This window comes from Dromiciops gliroides, chromosome X (assembly GCF_019393635.1).
Source record: "Dromiciops gliroides isolate mDroGli1 chromosome X, mDroGli1.pri, whole genome shotgun sequence".
In the NCBI taxonomy this organism is placed as follows: domain Eukaryota; kingdom Metazoa; phylum Chordata; class Mammalia; order Microbiotheria; family Microbiotheriidae; genus Dromiciops; species Dromiciops gliroides.
Genome location: NC_057867.1, coordinates 46,524,624 through 46,530,723, shown reverse-complemented (window position 1 = coordinate 46,530,723; position 6,100 = coordinate 46,524,624).

The following is a 6,100-nucleotide window of genomic DNA, read 5'->3' as shown; positions in this document are numbered from 1 at the left end:
CATGTGTTGGCCTGTGCAGTAAGAAGCCCAGACACCTGGAGACTTGTGTTCAAATTCAAGTCTGTTTAGTAGTTGTTTGACCCTGAGCAGGTCATTTCACTACTCTGACATTCAATTTTCTCATTTAAGGAAAAGGGGATTTATATATATATATATATATATATATATATATATATATATATATATATATATATATACACACACACACATATATATACATACACACACATACACATATATGTGTGTATACATATATACACATATATACATACACATATATGTGTGTATACATATATACACATGTGTATATGTTATATGTGTGGTGTATGTGTGTATACATATGTCTATACATGTATATATGTAGACTATACAAATATAAAAATGTATGGCCCAATATCCCAATCTCTGGGATTATATGGATTAGGTTCAATTTGTGGGGCAGCTACAAAAATTATTTTCTCTTTGCCTTTTCTCTTGCTTCCTTTCAGAATCTATTCTGGGAAAATGCCAAGCTTTGCACGAATATCATTTAAATTGAAGTCTATATAGATGTGAGTAAGAAGGATTGTTCCCTAGTTCCCATACAAGCATCGAAGGTCACAATGTACATAAAATACAGAACAGCATTTACTTCACTTTGCAAAAAAATCAGAAATCCCTTAAGGGTCTCACAGTGTCCCATAAACGATAGGCACAATTCTCTTCCCTCATCAGAGAGTACCATCACCCTCTGCAGGGTCCTCTACAGGCCTCCAAACTCATAGCACCTCCCTGTGGTCTGTATGTCCCTCAGAAGGGAAACAAATTAGGGAATGCTGGAGAGGTGTGTCTCTTCCCATCAAAAATGTCACCATAAGGGGCAGCTAGATGGCGCAGTGGATAGAGCACCGGCCCTGGAGTCAGGAGTACCCGAGTTCAAATCCGGCCTCAGACACTTGATACTTACTAGCTGTGTGACCCTGGACAAGTCGCTTAACCCCAATTGCCTCACTAAAAAAAAAAAAAAAAAAGTCACCATAACAAATGACTCACCATGATAGAGGAATGCAACATTCAGGGGTTTTGCTTACCCTGTGTCATGGCCCTAGTTCCTTTATGCTTCTCTGCCACTGGAGGGTGGGGCACATGTGTGGCCTCTTTTCCTCACTAGAATGATGACTTCTGGGATCTCTATAGAAAAGGAGATCCCTGAACTCTCAAATCTCCAAGGCCTGAGCTGCCCAAGAACTCACCTCATTTTTGTCCAGGAGACTGGGGTTCAGAAACTCCCCCCCTTGGCTATATGGTCCCCTTCTTCCTAGCTGCTATCTCTTGGAATGAGAGATTAAGCCACTACCTCTGTATGGCTGGGGCCAGAAACTTGTGGTCCAAGAACTCTCTTAGACTACATGGGTGAGAACACAGGCAACTGTCATGTGCCTCTGTCCCAAGGTGGCTATTAGAGATAGTACAATGGATAGAGCACCCAGCCTGGAGTCAGGAAGATCTGAGTTCAAATTTGGCCTCAGACATTTACTAGCTGTGTGACCCTGGGCAAGTCACTTAACCCCTATTTGCTTCAGCTCCTCATCTATAAAATGGGGATATGCTGGAGAAGGAAATGGTAAACCACTCAAGTATCTTTGCCAAGAAAACCCTATGGATAAGTCTGTGGAATGAACAAAGAGTCAGAGTCAGAGCAACAACAATCAGGGAATCTGTGTACAAACACAATCTTTCCCTGTTCTCCCATATCTCTTCTTGCTTCTGCTGCTCTCCATTCTTCTTTTAGAAGAGGGGAAAAGGTTGACTCTACAACTGACCCCCTCTCTCTTTTTATAGGCCTAGCACAAATAGGAGCCATGATCTACTGCCATCTTGGCTAACCAATCACTCACATCATCTTCAAAGACAAATAAGCATGTCGCCACTATCCATAGGGAGATGCAATCCAAGGCTCAAACAAAGGCTCACCTCCCTGTAACCTCATCAAGTCGATCAGGGAACTCCACTGATTAACCTCTTCCAAATTCTTATACTGAAAATTCCATAGGGCTTTTATAAGGAGAGAGATTTATAAACCTGGCAACCTATAGACACATGAGCTATTATTCCTTCTTGCACCAAAGGACTGGCAAGAGCTCGCTTAGTATCACAAAGTTAATTGCAGCCATGGCCCTGACAACATCTCATGAGGCCTTCCCTGTTCTCTCCTGGGTGCTTCTGTCAAGGGTCACAAGACATTCAGAGCTTGTGGGACCCTGACACAGGAAGAAGAAACCGAAGAGACAAGCTAATGAGTGTGTGGGAAATAGAACTGTCACCAGCTGGACAGGCAGGAAGACCTAGGTTTGAATTCTTTCTTATACACTTACTAGCTGTATAATATTATTATTATCCAGGAAAGGTGAGTGACAATTTCAAGAAGTATAATGAAAAGAAAAGGTTAAGGGTAATTTTTTTAAAAAAACGAATTGCCAACACTTAGGAGCTACTGAAACCTTGGCAATAAGGATGCTGGATTTATATGGGGGGAAAAAATCAAGCCATAAGAATAGGATGACTGTTTGGGACAATTAACAAATTGAGTTTTATGATAAAATTCCAGCAATGCGTTGTATTTAGTTTCTCAAGGTAATAAAGGCAGAATTCAGTAGGTATTTTCACTTGGGTGTAATTATAATAGATTGTATGTATGTATGTATGTATGTATGTATGTATGTATGTATGTATGTAGTTTGTCCTTCATTCTTTTTTTTTTTTTTGCGGGGCAATGAGGGTTAAGTGACTTGCCCAGGGTCACACAGCTAGTAAGTGTCTGAGGTGAGATTTGAATTCAGGTCCTCTTGACTCCAGGACCAGAGCTCTATCTACTTTGCCACCTAGCTGCCCATATATGTCTATGTCTATTGTCTATGTCTATGTATACATACACACACGTATGTGTATATATGTTTGTATGTATATGTTTATATATGTATACACACATGCATGGAGAGAGACTATGTGTATATATTGCATATGTATATATATGTATGTCTGTATACACACACACATAACTTTTAAAATTGATTCTCTGGAGAACTGTGTTTGGTTTAGGAAGGGTATTGATAAGCAAAAGCAGAAATAAAAAGGATTGAAATCTGCACCCTGAAGGCAGTGGATAGGCCATTGGACATGGGGTCAGGAAGGCCTGTGTTTCAATTCTGTCTCATATACTTATTAGTTGTACAACCCTGAGCACATTTACTTAGCTTAGCAGCCTCAGTTTCCTTATCTAGAAAATGGAAATAATAATAGCACCTTCCTCACAGAGTTGCTATGAGGATAAAATGAGATATTTGTAGAGCATTTTGCAAACTTGAAAGACCGTAATAAATGTTTAGACATTACTGCTACTACCACCACCCCCACCACTACCTCCACCTATGCTAAGTGACTCAGTGAGAATTTGTTGGAATCAGCCATTTACTAGCTGTGTGACCTAGAGTAAGTCATTTCCCTGCTTGGCCTTAGTTTTTTTCTCTGTAAAATATGGAGGGGGGCTTCCTGGGGGCTGTTCTCCCTCCCCCTTGATTGAATGGGGTTTAGAGAAGCACTATGATGTGCTAAGCACTTTTACAAATATCTAATTTCATTATCACAACAACCCTGTGAGGTAGGTGCTGTTACCATCTCCTTTTTACAATTGAAGATGGAGGTTGTGTTTTGCCCAAGGCCACACAGCTAGTAAGTATCTCAGGTGGAATTTGAACTCTGGTCTCCCTGACTCCAGGGCCCAGTGCTGTATCCACTGCAGCACCACCTAGTTGCCTTACCAGAGAAAAGGGTACTGTTCAACAGGCTGTGAATTTCTGTTATATACAGTTTGCGTTTCTAGTATTCAATATGTTAGTTTCAAAGCTGTCTGGCTTGTCTTTTTGCTACTGAGTGATCTTCATTCTGTTCCCTTCTGTGCATTTGTTGAAATGCTTTAATGACCTTTTCTTACTTTTCTCATTTTTGGAAATCTCAACTCAAGTCTCTCCCTCCCCTGAAATGAAGGAAAGAAAAAGGAAACCCTTTTACTGACCAAACAACCCCGCCAATTCCCTATTACCATTTTATAGAAGAAGAGGAGGCTGAGGCTCATGGTGGCACTGACTTCAGTGGCTTCACCTGAGCCCTAATATAGTGTAAGCAGCTTCTCCTTTTTCCTACAATCCCACATGTCTTTCTTTGGTAGCAGAGACATTGTGCCTGTCCCAGGAGGCTCTGCATGCTCACGGGGATGTCTCTAATGTGGGAGTTTTTCTTTTTCTTTTTCTTCTCCTTTTTTTTTTTCAGAAAGAGTGCTGGAAAGAAGATGAGACAAAGGGGAAGGTAATGGCCCCAGGGGGCCGCTCCCCCAGTGCACGCGCCTCATTTCGGCAGAGGTTCCTGACAGCCTGCTCTTCCCTTCTGTAACACTGCATAATGGAAGTAACAGGCACCATTCAGGCTTGAGTTCTGCCTCACTTGGGACTGACTCCATGGCGCCCCATTCTTCTAGTCTCTGGAGACTGAACCCATCCATGAAACAGCCCATTCCTGATCTCTCAGTGACCCATGAGAAAAGCCCGACAATCCAGGCATTAAAATGCAGGACTGTTTCTTGTAATCCAAGGGCCAAATTATCAATCTACCATATGTCCTGCTCTCTGATCCAAGGGGCTACTTTCACATTTCCCATCTCCAGAAGGAGGGTGTTGGGGGTTTTTTTGGAGGGGGGTAGTAGTGGTTTGCATTGAGAGTGTTTGCTGTTAATACATTTTCTTGATCATACCCCACTTTTCTATTCTTGGCAAATTATCCCATTTTTACCACTACCAAGTGATGTCACATAATTGGTAATAATTGACAGCAAAATGGCTTGTTCTTTTGAGAAAGAAATTTTTTGGGGGGGGAATAAAGGCTTATGAGCATAAATTTGGGTAGATTAAACCCAAAACAGTCTTTAAAAGCCTGGAAGTGGTTTGGGCGGGAGTGGGGAGTGTGTGTGTGTGTGTGTGTGTGTGTGTGTATGTGTGCGTGCGCGTGTGCTAGCAAACTCACACAGAGATATACAGCTTTATACTGAAGAGTCTCTGTGCCCCCTTTCTTCTCACTGGGAAGGGGCCCCTTCTAACTAGCTTGCCAGCACTCTTAATCACATACAACCTCTAACCCATGTCCATCCTGGGCTCTAACCTGGGTGGGTCTGAGCCCTATAGCCTGGCCCCAGACAAAATCCTGACCAAGAGTCATCCACTAAAGCCTGATCACTGACAGTCATAACTGGACATCACAAAATCCCCCCCAACCCTAGGGAGCTTACTGTGGGGCAAGAGTGCTTAACCTCCTCTGTGCCATATACAGCCTTCTGGAACCTCTCCTTAGTGGCCCCCTTCTGGGTTTTTAAACAATTAAAAATATTTTTAGGGGGTAGTAGGTGGCACAGTGGATAAAGAATCAGCCCCTGGATTCAGGAGGACCTGAGTTCAAATCCAACCTCAGACACTTGACACTTAAGAGCTGTGTGACCCTATGCAAGTCACTTAACCCTCATTGCCCCACTATATATATATATATATATATATATATATATATATATAAACTGCTTTTAAATAATTGAAGGAAATGCTAGATTTTAGTTAGAGGTTAGTGAAAATAAAGATGGATTCCCTGGGGTCATCAGCAAAGAGGTGAGTTGAAGCTGGGGTTATATCAGGAATGGCTTAAGAGAGTATAAAGAAAAGGACAAAGAAAAAAGAAGAGGGAGAGAAAGAAGAGTAAAATGGCTAGCTTTATTTTTACTCTATTCTGGCTAATTTTAAACACTGCAATACCATTTTTTTAAAATTACATTTTTTTATAGATTGTTTTTACATTTCCTTGTGTCTCCCCTCCACATAGAGCTATTTTTTTTTTTTTGGTGAGGCAAGTGGGGTTAAGTGACTTGCCCTGGGTCACACAGCTAGAGCTATTCTTTATAACAAATCATTTTTTTAAAAGAAAAAGAAGAGAGAAAAAATCAGCAAAATTGACTGATATTGTAAAAAGCTATGACAATACATGAAAAAATTCCAAGCCCTGAACCTCCCCTGCTCCCCCCTCCCCAACT